Source organism: Talpa occidentalis, unplaced genomic scaffold, assembly GCF_014898055.3.
Source record: "Talpa occidentalis isolate TD23 unplaced genomic scaffold, MPIMG_talOcc4v2.1 talOcc4.9, whole genome shotgun sequence".
Taxonomy (NCBI): Eukaryota; Metazoa; Chordata; class Mammalia; order Eulipotyphla; family Talpidae; genus Talpa; species Talpa occidentalis.
Genome location: NW_023605305.1, coordinates 16,350,835 through 16,368,879, shown reverse-complemented (window position 1 = coordinate 16,368,879; position 18,045 = coordinate 16,350,835). Strand labels below are relative to the sequence as shown.

The window sequence follows — 18,045 nt, the reverse complement described above, 5'->3', positions numbered from 1 at the left end:
GTCTTGAGGGGAATTTACCTGTGAGTTCACATACATTCACATCTCAAACCATTTTTGCTCACACAAGTAGACAGGACATATGCGGCCCAAATGGTGAGAGACAAATGTTTCTCAAAGATTCAGGCACACATTATATCAGTAAAATTTTTTTTAAAGATTTATTTATTTATTTATACAAGCACGGGGTACAGTCAAAAGCGTGGGAGGGTGAGAGAATTCACCAGAGCCAGAGTGGGGAACAGAACAGGCAGACCGATGAAATACACTGCTGAGGGGAGCAGCAGGCATGGCAGGAGAGATCTGAGCACCATGTAGGACCCTCGCCTGGTGGCCAGGGATAGAACCGGCACTGCAGAGGCTGCGGGCAGCTTTTCAGCCCAGCGCTCAACAGCTGTGCCACCAGGGGAGGCCCTATATCAGTAAAATTTTTAATGGAACTAGTAGTAGAGGCATGACAAGACATGCCATTCAAATAAAGGCAATCATGGAAATAACTGCATCGTGCATCTCCCACTATTAAGGTGGAAGCAGAACATACGAGAATACTGCTCTGGCTTTTATGCCAGGTGATACAAAAAGTTGCCAGTTTTGAGAGTAGGCCAGAAGAAGAGAGAACTCTGCTGGTCTGCATGGTGGTGCAAACTACCTGGCAAGATCCTATGGTATTATGGTCTGTCCCAGTGGGAGAATCACTACACAGACCCTGGGGTTCATGCCATTTTTAGTGGAAAACTGTATGACTTTTACAGAACTCCTTACATACTATTCCTAGTAGATATGGAACATCTGATCATGGGGCACCAAATAACCATTTATTCACCCAAATCTGAAAGAAACATCAAATCATAAGGTTGAGAGGACCCAGCAACAATGCAGCATAAAAGGGGTACAATGTGAATGTACTTAAAGTCACTAACTGGTAATCTTTAAAATTGTCAAAATGGTAAGCTGTATATTAGTATGTTTATTTAACTACAATTTAAAAAAAGTTGCTGAATCTTGGTAAGAACCAGTGAATTTTATGACTTTTTTTATTTTTAAAAGATTTATTTATTTATGCATATAAGAACTGGGATACAGGTCAGAGGTGAGGGGGGGTGAGAGGATTCACCAGAGACAGAGTGGGGAACAGAACAGGCAGAATGACTGACACTGCTGAGGGGAGCAGCGAGCGATTCAGAAGAGGTCTGCTGTGCCATGTGGGTAGCTCCCTGGCTGGGAATCGAACCCATTTTCTGCAGTGGCTGTGGACAGCCTCATAGGTTGCTGTCCTAACCCCCTGCACCTGAATTTTACGACATTTTAACTTGCCTGATTCCCATTTCCACCTCCCCAGCTTTGAGTAGCCTTAAAAACCAAGAGAGTCACGAATACATTTAGCTGTGAAAACTATTAATAGCTTTCCAGCAGCCACTAGAGGGGGCAAAATAAATGAGGAGAACCTAAGTCCCAATGTTACCATTTGATCTGACTCAGCAACAAGAAGCTCCACTCTCAAAGTTATCTTCATTTGCTGACTCAGCACTTACTCTGTGTAAACTGCCCTATCCTTAGCGCATTTTTCAAAAACAGTCAGTGGCAATTTGCTTAGCCTCCCAATTCTCTAAGGCAGTGATACCAGCTGGGTGCTAATAGGCCAAAATGCTTAAGTGTTCAGGAATGGAGAAATCTAGTAACAGGCTTTGGGAATCTGACATATTCCTAAAAAGCCAAAAGGACACATGCATTTACAGGCTGTGCACATACACAGCGGTCTGAGGAAGTGCTATTGTCCCACCTCTGGCTGACCTTGACCAATGCAGGCAGAAGGGATGGCTGGGCAATGCTTTAAATCACCTGTAGGAACAATGAAAGTAGATACCAACAAGTGTACTTAGCAATTTCAGCAAAGACAGAAAAATTTACTGGTTCAAAGGATTTAAGAAAAATCTGTCTATGGGCCTCCTTGGTGGCACAAAGGGTTAAATCTCAACACTAGGAAGCTATCCTGCAGCCACTGCAGTGCGAGTTCAATCCCCAGCCAGGGAGCTGACCCACACGGTGCAGCAATGTGTCTTGCCTACTGCTCCCCTCAGCAGTGTATTTCAGTCACTATGCCTGTTCTGCTCCCCACTCTGTCTCTGGTGAATCATCTCACCACCCCTGCACCTTTGGCCTACACCGAAGCTCTTGCATGCATATATAAACATTTTTTTAAAAAAGGAAAATTATAAAAAAAGAATAACAGGTTTTCTGGAGATGAAAATATAATATTTGAAATGAAAATTTCACTAGGTAGCCTTATTTATTATTTATCACTTTTGAAATACTTTGCATTTTTAAATTCTGATATGAATGTCAAATACAACAGTAAATGAACTGCAGATACCCTTATCAACATGAATAAATGTACCAATATTATGCTGAATAAATTTAATAGCAGAAGAATTAATGTAGCAAGAGATCATTTAGATGACATGCCAAACAAGATACAGTGTTTAGGGACAAGTACATATGTAACACAAAGCTATAAAGACACACTTATCTTTTTTCCTTATGGACTAATGAAGATCGGTCCATTACTCAATAATTTATACTTTCTCCAAACTATAAAGAATGATGAACATCAATTTCAGCAGAGTGATTTAAACTGAGCAAGAGGGGCCTCCCTGGTGGCGCAGCGGGTTGAACACAGCGCTGTGAAGCTGTCCACAGCCTCTGCAGCACAGGTTCCATCCGGGCCAGCTGGGGAGCAACCCACATGGCGCAGCAGACCTCGCCTATCTCGACCACTGCTCCCCTCAGCAGTGTATTTCAGCAGATCTGCCTGTTCTGTTCCCTGCTCTGTCTCTGGTGAATCCTCTCACCCTCCTGCGCGTCTGGCCTGTACCCTGGTTCTTGTATGCATGAATAAATAAATCTTTAAAAAAATAAATACATAAATAAACTGAGCAAGAGAAAGGAAATGCAATCATCAGGGGTAAGTGTGGATGGAACCTAAACTCTACTGGTAATATTTTTATTCTTAATCTGTGCTTGGTACACAAGTATGTGTCTTCATATTCTTTTAAGTAGATATCAGAAATTTAACAAAAACATAAAAAATATGGGTACAATCTAAAAAATCAATAATCATCTTAAAGAGAATATAACAAAATAACAAAATTTCCAATCTTTTCCTTTATAGGCTAGATTTTTTGATTTAGCAAATTTTTTTAAAAGATTTATTTATGCATGCAAGACAGGGCTGTAAGCCAGAGGTGTGTATGTGTGTATGTATGAGAGAGGATTCACCAGATAGAGTGGGGAGCAGAACAGGCAGATCTACTGAAATACACTGCTGAGGGGAGCAGCGGGTGAGACAGGAGAGGTCTGTTGCACCTTATGGGTCAGCTCCCTGCCTGGGGATTAAATTTGTGCTGCAATGGCTGGTGATAGCTTGATGGTGCTGTGTCTTTAACCCCTGCTCCACCAGGGAGCCCCCGTTTTTTTGATTTAAAAACTCTTAACCAACCTGAGATATTACAGTTTCTTATAATTTCTTCTAAACATAATGAAGTTTTCACATTTGGGTCATCAATGGAACTGGAGTTGATTTTTGTATATCGTGGTATCAGATGGGTCTCTTTTTTTTTTCCTTATGACTAATGATGATCTGTCCATTACTGAATAATTTATCCTTTCTCCACTAATCTACAGTGCCACTTTTACAACATAACCAGGTTTCCCTGTATTCACAGGTCTGTTTCCCAGCACTCTATTCTATAGTTCTGCTTTGGATCCCAGGGCCAAAACCACAGACTCATAATTACAGCTTTATTTTAAGTCTTGTATAATCAGGTAAGACAAGTTCCCCCATCTCGTGTTCAGAAGTGTCTTGCCTGCTACCTACACATTTTTAATTTTTTTTTTATTTTTTAAAGATTTATTTTATTTATACAAGAGCCAGGGTACAGGCCAGATGCGCGGGAGGGTGAGAAGATTTTCCAGACAGAGTGGGAGCAGAACAGGCCGACTGATGAAATACACTGCTGAGGTGAGCAGCGGGCGAGACAAGAGAGATCTGCTCGTCATGTGGTTGTTCGGAGGCCGGCTGGGATTGACCCGGCACTGCAAAGGCTGCGGACAGCTTTACAGCGCTGCGCTCAACTGCCTGCGCCACCAGGGAGGTCCTTATTATTTTTTTTTTTAAAGATTTATTTATCTATGCAAACAAGAACTGGGATACAGGCCAGAGGTGTGGGGGGTGAGAGGATTCACTAGAGACAGAGTGGGGAACAGAACAGGTAGATGTACTGAAATACACTGCTGAGGGGAGCAGCGGGCAAGACAGGAGAGATCTGCTGCACCACGAAGGCAGCTCCCTGGCCAGGGATAGAACCCGTGAGGCAGAGGCTGCGGATAGATTCATAGGTTGCATCTTAACCCCTTGCACCACCAGGGAGGCCCATGCTACCTATACATTTTAGAATCAACCTGTCAAATCCCATGAATTTAAAAAAAAAAAGGGTTGGAATTTTTATTAGAATTACATTCATTCTAAAATTCAGCTGAGGAAAACTGTATTTTACAGTAAATGAATACTATGTCTCTCCCATTTATTCAGGTCTTGTTCATTCTCTACTTGGATCATCTGTGTCTTTTAGAACGCTTTTTGGGGAACTAGCTTGATCTAGTTTATTTTTATCGTGCATAAGAGATATTTAGATTCCTTTCTACCATCTTATTTTCCAGTTCCCTTTGTTCTACTTTTGTTTTTTTTTCCTCCTTTCTTGCCTTCTGTTAAATTTTTTTTCTCATTCCGTTTTCTACTAATTTCTATTTACTTAATTTTTATCCTTTTATTGTTACTCCTGAAAGACTAAACATTTAACCTGAAGTCTAAAGTTAATATTTTTACTTCTCTTTTCCTCCCCTCCCCCCACCCCTTATTTCCCTCCTTACTTACACAAGAATTTTTGGTATGCTTTTGCTTCAAAAGTCTTCCCCATTATATTTGAGTAATTTCCATCTTTACATGTACAAACAAGACACTGTTATTGTTTTATTAAGTCAATCCTTAAAACTTTCACAAATATACACTATGTTCCTTGCTCAGCATTCCTCTTTGCGTCTCAGATCTCCATTCCAAGAAGCATTTTTTTCCTTCTTCCTGAAGTAAATCCTTTAGAACCCAGGCTCTTTGGTGAGGATCAGTGAGAACATATCCTCTCAGTTTCTTTGTTTGAAATGTTCTTTCCTTTAGGGGCCTCCCTGGTGGTGCAGGGGTTAAGACGCAACCTATGAAATTATCCACAGCCACTGCAGCATGAGTTTGATTCCTGGCCAGGGAGCAACCCACGTGGCACAGCAGACCTCTCCTGTCTCACCCGCTACTCCCCTCAGCAGTGTATTTCGTCAGTCTGTTTTGCTCTGTTCCCCACTGTCTCTGGTGAATCCGCTCACCCTCCTGCACATCTGGCCTGTACCCCTGGTTCTTGTATAAATAAATAAATCTTTAAAAAAATAAATAAAAAATAAGTGTGTTTCCGAAAAGCACACATAACCAACATCAAACATAATACTTAATGGTAAAGACCTAAAAATGAGTCTGTGACCTTCTGCCAGTTAAACATGATTCTGCTGATCCCTAAGAGGTATGATTCAGCTCTTTAAAATAGAGGTGTGGCTGACTGATAAGCAAAAATACTCTCAAGAAATATCATTAGTGAGTTATAAAGAACATTCTTTCAGGAAAAATACAGATCTCATTAGTGGTATTCAATAAATGAATAAATGATACTAATATAAATGATGCTATATAATAAATGATACAGAAAAGTACATACATTGAATCAAAAGGCAATGAGGGTATCTTTTTGAAGGTGTTTTGGACACAAAATTTGTAAACTTTTTACTCAGCAATTTCACTAATAAAATATAGAAATACTAGCTCTACTCACAAAGATACTGAAGCAGCATTATTTATAATGGAAAAAACTGGAGATGCCTGAAATGTCTGTCAACAGGAAAATAATTGAAATATGGACTTTTCCACACATAGAATACTATGTGGGCATTAAAAAGAATGAAGGTTATATACTGTGTTCTGAAATAGTGGGTATACATTTAACATATTGCTGAATGAAGAAAAAGAATTAAGTTGGCGTAATGAAAGGTAAGAATAGGATATCCACCAACTGTGCTAGTCAGAGGTAACTCTTGGTGGAAGTTTGGAAGGTATAGGAATGGGAATAAGAGAGACAGCCCAAAGATGGTAAGGACTTTTGCTTATTTTATGTACTTCTATACTACCTGAATTTTTTTCTAAAGATTTATTTATTTATACAAGAATTGGGGTACAGGTCAGAGGTGCAGGAGGGTTAGAGAATTCACCAGAGACAGAGTGGGGAGCAGAACAGGCAGACGGACCAAAGACACTGCTGAGGGGAGCAGCAGGCGAGGCAGGAGAGGTCTGCTGCACCATGTGGGAATCTCCCTGGCTGGCTGGGTATCAAACCCGCGCTGCAGAGGCTGCGGACAGCTTCACAGAGTGGCGCTCAACCCCCTATACCACCTGAATTTTTAATTCTACATTCTTTTTTAAAGGATGCTTCTTTTCACCAGTCTTTTCCTTTTGTAGCACCACCAACTCCCCCTCCTGTTACCATGCCAGTGCTTTTCTTCACTGACCTCCCTCAGCAGAGGCCGCGTTCCTCAAGGATGGCTGCCTGCAACCATGCAAACCCGTCCCTTTCGGGGCAGCTCTTTCTGCCCACTTGTGTCTATGCAAGTGTCCTTTTCCTTCTTTCCCTTTTATAATAGAGCTCAGTATAAATGATCAAAAGACTGAGTTAAATGGGTTTATTTTTTAAAAGCAGTCTTGTGTATCCCTGGATCATAGTGATTTAAAATATGAATATTGGGCCTCCCTGACGGCGCAAGGGGTTAAGCACAGCACTATGAAGCTTCTGCAGCATGAGTTCAATCCCCAGCCAGCCAGAGAGCAACTCACATGGCACAGCAGACCCCTCCTGTCTCGCCCACTGCTCCCCTCAGCAGTGTATTTCACTGTCTGCCTGTTCTGTTCCCTGCTCTGTCTCTGGTGAATCCTCTCACCCCCCACACTTCTGGCCTGTACCCCAGCTCTTGTATGCATAAATAAATCTTAAAAAAAAAAAAAAGAATATTTTTTCATGAAACACTTAGGTTCACTATTTACAGGAATTTAATATGATATATATTTAACATAATTAATGTTTAGGAGGTTAACCCTTTAATCTTTTATAGTTAAAAGGAAGAAGTTGCTCAACGACTGCTCTTTAATATATTTTTTTCTGTTCTATCCTCCAAAAGCACTAACACAAGCTAAAATATTTACCAAACCCTCTAAATCTTTTGTTATTAATTCCTTAACATAATCACCCTGAAGACAGTTTAAAGCCACTTAAAAAAGGTTAAAATGGTACATTTACTACAATAAAAAAAAGTGAAAGGAACATGATTAATGTAGTTGTAAAGTGACAGATTTATCTTATGTTACAGTATGAAAAGGTATAGTCATTTAACAGAATATTCTTTAGTGGTTGGTGGTTACAGGAGAAGGATGAAGTCCCTTTTCCAATTATATAAAGATGTTACCCCAGAAGACATTTCTCTTTTACCTAATGTCATGTAAGTCATAAAATATATGAAAACTGTTGCTAAAATCCTCAGTCTTAGAGCTATCACCTCTTTGTAAGATATGCTGTGTCATCTTTCAATACATAAGGCAAGGGTGCACTAATATCCTAATCGATAATGTGGTACCTCATATTCAATAATCAACTCACCAAGAAAACAACTGTTTCTCTATGAATGCTATCATAAGGTAAATGATGAAATAATATCAACACCAATGTGAGAAAGATACTTTATTATATTTTATAGCCTTGATATCCTTATAAAAGGTATGGTCTTTAATTACTAATGACAGGTGGATATTAGTATCAAAATTAATAAGCACATTTTGAATTTAGAGTCTCCCAGAGCTCAAAATGTGCTCACAAAACAAATGCTACCAGGAAAAACTGAATAGCACTGTGAAAAAACTTAATTTTGAATAAGAAAAATCAACTTTTCTGAAAGTTAAAAAAAAGAAAACTAGGGGCCTCCCCGGTGGCTCAGCGGTTGAGCCCTGGGTTGCGAGGCTGCCGGCAGCCTCTGCAGCGCCTGTTCGATTCCCGGCCACTGGGCGAGGGTCCCACATGGCGCGCAGACCTCTCCTGCCGCCCGCTGCTCCCCTTAGCAGTGTACTTCGGTCCTTCTGCCTGCTCTGCTCCCCGCTCTGGCTCTGGTGAATTCTCACACCCTCCCGTGCTTCTGACTGTACCCAGTGCTTGCATAAATAAATAAATAAATCTTTAAAAAAAAAAAAAAGAAAACTAAAAGTAATAGAAGTTGAGATGAAGTATTTTCTCCATAACTTACTAATAACCAGAAGAAATGTAAGATATTACAAAGGGAACAGTAATGGGCTATGGCATGAAATACATAGGTTTCTGGACAAAACAAAACAAAAAATAAGAACAATACAGACTGGGGGCAATAAACTTGAAAATAAATTAATATTCATAATAAAGGGCTTACAAAAGTGTCTAAGACCATAAAGACCTATATAAGTGAGCAAAAAGCAAGAAGAGAATTTAGTTATATAAAAAAATGACTTTCCTAATAATTAGAATGTAAAAGTAATTATGTACTATTTATTACTATTAAGCTGAAATATGGGCCTCCCTGGCAGCCCAAGGGGTTATGTCTCAGCACCATGTAGCTATCCCACAGCCACTGCTGCATGAGTTCGATCCCCAGCCAGGAAGGTGACACACATGGCGCAGCAGACCTCTCCTGTCTTGCACACTGCCCCCCTCAGCTGTGTATTTCTGTAGATTCACCTGTTCTGCTCTCAACACTGTCTCTGGTGAATCTTCTCCTGCACATCTGGCCTACACCCAGCTCTTGCATGCATGCATAAATAAAATGAATCTTTTAAAAAACAAACTGAAATGGGCCTTCCTGGTGGTGTTGTCTGCAGCCTCTACAGTGCCGGTTCGATCCCCACCAGCCACGAAGCAAACCACATGGCACAGCAGACCTCTTCTGCCTCACCCACTGCTCCCCTCAGCAGTGTCTTCGGTCTGTCTGCATGTTATGCTCCCCACTCTGTCTCTGGTGAATCCTCTCACCCTCCCGCGCATCTGGCCAGTACCCCAGTTCTTGTATAAATAAATCTTTAAAAAAATAAAATAAACTGAAATGTTTATTATAAAATATTAAAATCCATTATTAGTAAGATTGGTTGTGAATAAACAAAATACCGTATACTGTTAGTAGCAATGCAAATTAGAATACTGATGTTGGCAAACAATTTGATAAATGTTCATATACCCATTGATCCAAAAATTTCATTAGAAAGAGTGACATGTAGGGGCCTCCCTGGTGTTGCAAGGGGTTAACATGCAAATTATGAAGCTGTCCACAGCCACTGCAGCACGAGTTCTATCCCCAGCCAGGAAGCTACCCACATGGCTCAGCAGACCTCTCCTGACTCGCTGCTCCCCTCAACAGTGTATTTCAGTCAATCTGCCTGTTCTGTTCCCCACTCTTGTCTCTGGTAAATCCTCTCACCCCACCCCCCACATCTCTGGCCTGTACCCCAATTCTTGTATGCATAAATAAATCTTAAAAAAAAAAGTTACATGTACATAGATCTATGTGGCAGCATTATTTGTAGTAGTTAAATAAGCTGAACCAAGAACACAGGAATCCTTAACTCCGTTTTATATATTTTCATAAACAGGTACAATGTAGTGGGAAAACAAAGAGGTAACACCATCACACAAGGAAAAGCACTCAGCAAGTGATGTGGAAAGGGTGCTTTGGGGATCACTACTGTTAAGGAAGAATCTTTAATCTTTTACATCAATTTTTTTTTAAACTTTTTTTTTTAAAGATTTATTTTTATTTATTTATACAAACACTGGGCACAGTCAGAAGCGTGGGAGGGTGAGAGAATTCATTAGAGCCAGAGCGGAGAGCAGAACAGGCAGACTGACGAAGCACACTGCTGAGGGGAGCAGCAGGCGGCAGGAGAGGTCTGCGCGCCATGTGAGACCCTCCTCCGGTGGCCGGGGAGCAGCCGGGGATTGAACCGGCGCCGTGGAGGCTGCGGGCAGCTTTGCAACCCAGCACTCAATTGCTGCGCCACTGGGGAGGCCCTACATCAATTTTTGACATGCAAAGAGAGTAAGCAAGCTGGGTAGGGAGAATGGAATACACTGGTCATTAACTACAGAATAGATGGCAAGTGCAAGATATAGGCAGGATAGGGGAGTTCTCTGAAAAAGATTAAGTATCTTGAGTTCCATCAGAATCAGCCGTTCATAGAGGCAACAAACCAAGCAATACACTCAGTTCTATCAGACAATCATAAAAATGTTACCTACTTTTTTTTTTAAAGATTTATTTATTTATGCATACAAAAACTAGGATACAGGCCGGAGGTGTGGGAGGTGAGAGGATTCACCAGAGACACAGTGGGGAGCAGAACAGGCGGATTGACTGAAATACACTGCTGAGGGGAGCAGTAGGAGAGACAGGAGAGGTCTGCTGCACCATGTGGGTCACCTCCCTGGCTGGGGATCGAACTTGAACTCGTGCTGCAGTGGCTGCGAATAGCTTCATAGTGCTGTATCTTAACCCCCTGCACCACAAGGGAGGCCCCTACTTTCAAATAAAAATATTATCAACATCTATTTAAAAATATTCCTGGTGGGCCTCCCTGGTGGCACAGCGGTTGAGCGCTGGGTTGCGAAGCTGCCTGCAGCCTCTGCAGCACTGGTTCAATCCCCGGCTGCTCCCCGGCCACCGGAGGAGGGTCCTGCATGGCGCGCAGACCTCTCCTGCCGCCCGCTGCTCCCCTCAGCAGTGTACTTTGGTCCTTCTGCCTGCTCTGCTCCCCGCTCTGGCTCGGTGAATTCTCTCACCCTGCCGCGCTTCTGACTGTACCCAGTGCTTGTATAAATAAATAAAAATAAATCTTTAAAAAAAATAAAAATAAAAATACTCCTGGGAATACGGCTAGTAAATTCACATTTGAGAGATGAAGACAAATAATGGAGTTTTTTTTAAGTCACACATATTAGTCAAGATTATGCTTATCTTAAATGAACACCTGAAAAACATCCAGCAACATCATCTACTACAAATATAAATTTCTAAATTCAACGCACTGAGAGGTTTCTGAAATCGATGGATGTACTTTAAACCAGTGCTTCCCCCATATAGCACTGATCCCTTTCCTTTGGCAGGCATAATAATGTCTTTTCTCATGTTAAACACTATAGTTTATGATGACTTCACACATACATCATCTTATCTGACACCTTTGAGTAAATGGTTGCATCCCCATTTTATAAATGAGAAAACTAGTATTAAATGAGATTTGCTGACTTGGATATTCATAGGAAGCAATAGAGTTAGAACTAGAATGCCAGTGATCAGACTCTAAAGGTAGTAAATGCATTATGAGTAAATATGTCAGAAGTTTCAGATCAAGACAAACAACTGGTGCTTTAACATCATAATAGAGAAGTTAAACTGAAAACCAAGATCGAATCTGAAAGCTGTATAGTTTCAACCATCTCATCCCTAAAAATCAAAAAGCCAGGAAAAATACTTACTTCCTATCTCCTAAAGCCCCTTGGAATCTCCCCTCCCTAGGGAATATTTCTGATTATAAATCGTAAAATCCTAGAATTTGAGAGAGCAACTAATCCGATAGACCCCTTCAGAGATGAGAAAACTGAACCACAAGACTTGAGACTTGCTGAAAGCAGTGGCACCAGAGCTTTCCATTATAAGATACTGCAAGGAGTCTTCTAAGGCCCACATCAGGACTGTCCCAGAAATGCTGTGCACAGAGAATAGGAGACAGAAGAGGTACACTACTGGCCCTCAGCTGGGTCCTAACTGCTGTTCAGCAGCATTTTTACTCATCTCTGGTTGCTCTCTTACCTTTTCCAAGGCTGCTATTCCAAACCTTCAACATTCTCTGAAGTCATCTAGCCCATTTTAACCTTTTAGCATTCTGCAGCTAACTCAGTACTTTGTTCAGAAAAGATTTAAAAAAAAAAAAGAGGGCAACAGACATTAACAAACCATCTAATGCAGAAGTCATAATCTTAGACTTTGGAATTGAAATATATATTACATGACTTATACGGTGTCTTTAAGTTGTATTAATTTCCAAGTTATAATTTTTTCAACTGTCAAATGGGAATGCCCATCCACTCTACAGAATTTTTGTAAAATAAAATGAAATGTCTAGATACAGAATAAGCTTTTAGTAACTGCTCCAATCTCCATGACTTCCAAAAATAATTTATCCCATTTTCTAATGTTTCGCTTTCAAGGCTCACCTCTTCATGTGCTTTAAGGTTTTATTTCTTCCCAAGGCTTCTTTATTATCTCCCCTTTCTCTTGTGTAGATCTTCAACATCTATCTCTCCACTGGCTCCTTTTCCTTTACCTTCAAATACGTCAAATCTCTCTCATCCTTTAAAATCAAAACAAAACAAAACAAAGGTCCTCGATCTGCCTCTTTTTAGCACTTATTCTCTAAACATCTCTCCTAAACCCTATCATCTATCCTGAAGTTATAAGGAATTACCCTTCAAAACAGAATCATTTTGGCATTGCATTTGTATTCTGGTATTCACCTCAACTGCCCCTGCCCAATTTTGTATTCATTCATGCATTCAACAAACATTTATAAAGTACCAGTGCTGACCAGGAGCTATGTGTCAAGTGGTAAGCATGCAGAGTGGGACAAAGTCCCTACCACTTAGAGTTAACTATGACAATACAGAACAAAGATGACTGGTCTTATTTGAGAAGTGCTGTAAAAAAGGTTTACAGTAGTCCATGTGAAGATGTGACCAACAGTCACAGAATCTTCTGCCATGGGACATCAGAATCTCTCAGATGAAAGAATCCATCTATTCTATCTGTTCACTTTTTGTCTCTTTCTTTACAACTTTACCCCAACGCCTTTTTCTTCTCTAATAGTGTATTAATAACTTGCTATGGGAAAATGAAGAATATAATACAACTAAATGCTTATCTTACTCACCTCTGGAAACAATTCCACATGCTAGGAAGAGTGTTAAAGAAGAAAAAACTAAAGTTCAAAGAGGCTAGTGCTCAAGGCTGCATAGTAAAGAAGAGGGGATTTTATTTATTTAGTACTTATTTACTGTCTAACTCCTCCCTCTTCCCACTCCACCCTTAAGAGTTTGTAAGACATAACAGGGAATTTTGTTTCTACTGCTTTGTTCTCAGGGTCACTACAGTGCTTAGACCATAATAGGCTTTCAACAAATATTTACTGGTTAAATGGATGGATGAGCTGATTTGGAAATAAAGCAGACCAACAGCAAAAAACACAAGAGCAAAAAAGTTTCTTCCCATTACGATGGCTTATTAAAAGAAAGATTTAAAACAGGCTTCTACTAGTTAGAAAGGTTGGACTAATTTTATTGACTCAATTCCATTGACATGTTATGCATTTTACCTAAGATGAATTTAAGTGCTTACCTAAGATGAGTTTAAGTGCGGAGAAGTAGGTTTCTATTTCTGATGTCACATTCATGGCATGTACTGACATAAACCCAAAAAAGTGCAGGTTTTGCTTTTTTTAACTAAAAGCACAAACTAAAGAAAGCAATTCTTGAGTCTGGATTCTCTGCCTAGAAAAATGTCTGAACTTCAGTTGTTTCTTCGATGTTTCAGCATCCAAAGCTACTGTATATACATATTCTACAAAAGATTTCTTAATAAACCTTTAAGCAAAGATTAGTCAAAACCACAGCCCAGTTACTAACTCACCACCCTTCCCCCAGGGCTCATTAAATTGCCATTTTGCCTAGGCACATCATACAAGGTGATCGACCAATGTTTGGCATGCCCTATGGTTCCGTAAAACATTGTTTACGGTTCTAGAAACTCCAGGACCTTATAAGTTTACTCTGAATGGAAAATAATTCCCCCGTTCCCCATATTTAAATTTCAGCAAATCACACTGTTGGTGATGGTAAAGATGAGTAACTACAACAAGTGTAAAGTAATGGCAAGAGCACTGAATTCACAGCATGGTTTACGTGCCTATTTTCTATGGATACTGTGTGATCTTGGGCAAGTATGTCAACATGTTTTAGAATGTAACATTAGAAGTTTTAAAGTTAGCCTTACAATGAAAGAACAACTATCTCACAGATTGCAGGGAGAATTAAATTGCATAATGTATCTGAGCTGTTTTCAGAAAATAAGTGTAGCATTGTAATGCCTAAACAAATAAGCAACAGCCACTCATTAGCCACTGCTGTTCTGTTTTTAAAAACGTCTACAGCATTTAGTGGATGTTTCTTTACAGCACTGCCAGAAAAACAAACAACCCTCACTGACTCCTGGATTAAAAATTGAAGAACAACTGCATGAGAGAGCTCCATCCCTATACAATAATTTCAATTTCAGACTTGAAATACTCATTTTTTTTTTTACAAAAGGCGTTTTTGCAATGGCCTTTAGAAAACTTTAAGCTGATTTAACAATACAGTCCTCCAACGGGACACAAAGTTATCACTCTCTAAACAATTACCATCAATTCCAAACAACTCACAGGTTGCAGTAAGAATGCACTACCTCTCCTCCCTTAAACTGGCTTCTTTTCTACCACTTGACGAACTAGCCCCTGCTGCTGTTTTCTAGAAGTCACTGGGTTTCTAGTTTCTATATAAAGCAGACCCTTATATTAATAGAAGTTTTCTTTCGATGTTTGTTTGTTTGTTTGTTTTGTTTTAAGCAGCTGATCTGTAGGGGACGGGAGACGAGGAACGGGGCGGCCGGTTTAAGTTCTGGAGTCTTTTTCTGCATTCAATGAATGAAAAGGCAGCTCGCCGTCCTATAAATCACTTTCTCTCCTCGGAGTTTCCAGAGGCGCATGAACTACCTTTCAGCCCATCCGCATATGTACCTTGGTCCCCGACCACAGATGCGACCCGTCCAGACAACCGCAGCAAACTCGATCCCTTCCCGAGGAGGGGACTCACTTCTTTTCCAGAGGCCCATCCACCTACCGAGAAAAACGCCTGCAGATTAGTGACCCGTCAGACAATAACCGCGAGGTTTTCTACACAGCTCCCTCCTGCCTCAGCCAGGTTCCGAAGCCTCGGGCTGGGATGCGGAGGTTTGAGGCAGGAAAGATTTGAAAAACTGGACTTTGACCCGATCCGATTACCGCAACCGGATCCCCAGGGACCGGCCCGGCGGGCTCCCTCGAGGAGGCGCCTCCACACGCCCGCACAAAGGGGCGCAAAGCAGCCCGACAGAAAGGCCCCGCCAGCTCTCGGGGGCGGGGAGGGGGCGCCCGCGCGGGGCGCGCAGCAGCCGCGACCCGACCGTTGCGGGGGGCGGAGGAGAAGGCGGCGGCCCCGGCCCGCCCCGCCCCGCCCCGGCTCGACGCGACCGCGGCCCCGGCCGCACCCCCAGACCGGACCGCGACCCCCTCGTTGAGCCAGGAGCGCGGCCCGAGCCCAAGAGGCGCCCGCAGTGGGACCCCGCGCACTTCCCGCCCACTTTCCCTCGCTCGCCGAACTCACCGGGTCGCCGCCGCCGACTCAGCCTCCGCCGCGGCTTCCCCCGGAAATCCTACCTGGCCGGAGGCCTCCTGGCTGCAGCCGGAGCCCTTCGGCCCCGGGAGGGGGGAAAGGAGCCGGCCGGACAGTGGGGGGGAGGAAGTGGCGCCGCGGGGGCTCACGGGACTTGTAGTCTTCAGCAGGGGCCAGCTGTGCCCCGGCCGGACAAAATGGAGGGAACTTCTCGCCCTTTGCTCTCCGGGCCCGAGGTCCCACACGACCTCTCTGGGCATGCGCCTCCTGCTGCCCATGTCCTGCACGTAAAAGCGCTGGGGCACCTTTCCTGGTACCGAGATGGGCAAAGGCCTTTGGACTTGGGAAGAAAGTTCAGTCTTGGGTTCAAGCAATGTGTACAGATTCAGGAGCGGTGTTGAGCAAATGCGTCCAGTTCTTGTCTGGCCAAATTTCAACTCTAATCTCTCTAAAGAATTAAAAAATACAGAGAGAGACAGAGAGAAGGTTAGAAGTGCAAAAAAACTTAGAAGCAAGTTGCCCTTGATTTGTGCATGAGGAAGAAACTCAGGTATTGTAACAGGGTGGTCCCCAGGAAAGAGGGAGGTATCCCTCTTGAGATTTTCAGTCCATTAAGTCATCCTACATCCCAAACATCTCAGTTCCTTGCCGTTTCCTCCATCACCATCACCCAGAGGGAGCCACCATCATCTCTCTCCTAGTCTCAGTTACCCAGGCTCTTCCCAACTCCTTCTTTGCTGCTGCCAGAGGATCTTCCTAAGTGCCAAACCCATTGTGGTTACGATGTAAATTAAACCTAAGGCTACAAATCTTATGGAGGAAAACAAAGGAGAAAAATCTATGTGATCTTCAAACACACAACCCATCAGAAAAATGATAAATTGCACGTCACCAAAATTAAAATTTTTGCTCTTTCATATACTTATGAAAGTGAAGAGGCAAACCACAGACTGGGATGAAATAGCAAAAACTGTATCTAACAAAGGGCTAGTATATAGAGTACATATATAACTCTTTCAACTCAATGAGACAAACAATCATAAAGAAATTACTTGGACACTTTACCAAGAAGATAAATGGTTCACTAGTGGCAAATAAACACAGGTGAGATCTTAGGGAAATGCAAATGCACAGTGAGATAACACTACACACCCACAGGTAATGGTTAGTATTAAGAAGATTGGTAATATCAAATGTTAGCAAGAATGTTGAAAAACGAGAATTTGCATTCACTGCTGGTGGGATTGTAAGATGATAGAACTACTTTGGAAAAACAGTCTGGTGTTTTATTTTTTAAGATTGATGTACTTTATGCACTTTGCATAGGTATATTGTCCCTCTACTTTTTGGAGGTTTCTTTAAAAATTAAATATACACCTACCATATGGTCCAAACATTTCACTATAGATATATTTACCCAAGACAAATGAAAATATATATCTACACCGAGACTTGAATATTCATAGCAGCTGTATTTGTACTAGCCAAAGACTAGAAACAAATGTCCTTCAAAGGGTGAATAGATATTTACACAATGTAATATTCTTCAGGAATAAAAAGGAACGAACTGCTGATACATGCAACATCATGATGAGTCTCAAACTGGTTGTGCTGACTGAAATAAGCCAGGCATAAAGGAGTTTATTTGTATGATGCCACTAATACAAAATTCTAGGAACTATGGTGACAGAAAGCAGACCAGAGGTTGCCTGGTGACCAAGGAAGCAGTGGTATGACAGGGAGATATTATACAGGGGTAGAGGAACTTAGGAGAATAATGGGTGTGTTAATTATCTTGATGGTGTTTATAGTTTCAAGGGCATATGATGAGTTTTAAATATATAAAAGCTCATCAATTGGACACTAATGTGTGCTGTTATTATTTACCAATTACACTTCTAAAACTGAAAAACAGTTTAGTTAAAAAACTCTTTTCAAGAAAACAGAACTGCTGCTGTGACCAAGATGACCACAACTATAATTCTGTCCCTCTTCGGCTCCTGTATCACATACACCATCATCAACTCCATCACACCCTGCAACTACCCAGTGCTCCTCCAAGAAGATAGGAATTGCCATGTGCCTAATCACCTCCAGGACCCTTAGGGTATCATCTTGGAGTGGCTGAAGAAACTGAGTATCTCCATTGACAAGGAGAACCCCCTACCTGGGGCTGCAATAAAAATATGTAGAGTGAAAAGGAAGTTAGGAAGGAGGGAGGGAAAATAAAGAACCGAGAAAAATTCTTTAATGGCTTCCCAGTACACTGAGGTGAAAAACTAACAGCCATTGCCACAGAGCTCTGGTTGTGGAACTTGAGTGTCATCCCTGGGGAAGAAGAGTAATAGGGACAACAGTCATGAAACCTTAGGTGATAATAATG

The 18,045-nt window shown here is 41.6% G+C and overlaps 1 protein-coding gene across 9 annotated transcripts in view; it reads right to left on the bottom strand.

The window, feature by feature from the left end:
• The window catches only part of PHACTR4 (phosphatase and actin regulator 4), a 75,473-nt gene extending 59,713 nt beyond the window's left edge, over positions 1-15,760 (bottom strand). For 4 of the 9 annotated variants that reach the window (XM_054691869.1, XM_037501441.2, XM_037501442.2 and 1 more), the window contains exons 1-3: positions 15,654-15,760; positions 15,029-15,127; positions 12,417-12,553 (exon numbers count right to left, since the gene is read on the bottom strand). The gene's annotated coding sequence lies outside the window, so the exon portion shown is untranslated. The other 5 variants (XM_054691873.1, XM_037501443.2, XM_054691872.1 and 2 more) reach the window with 5 other exon arrangements.
• Positions 15,761-18,045: the final 2,285 nt, after the last annotated feature.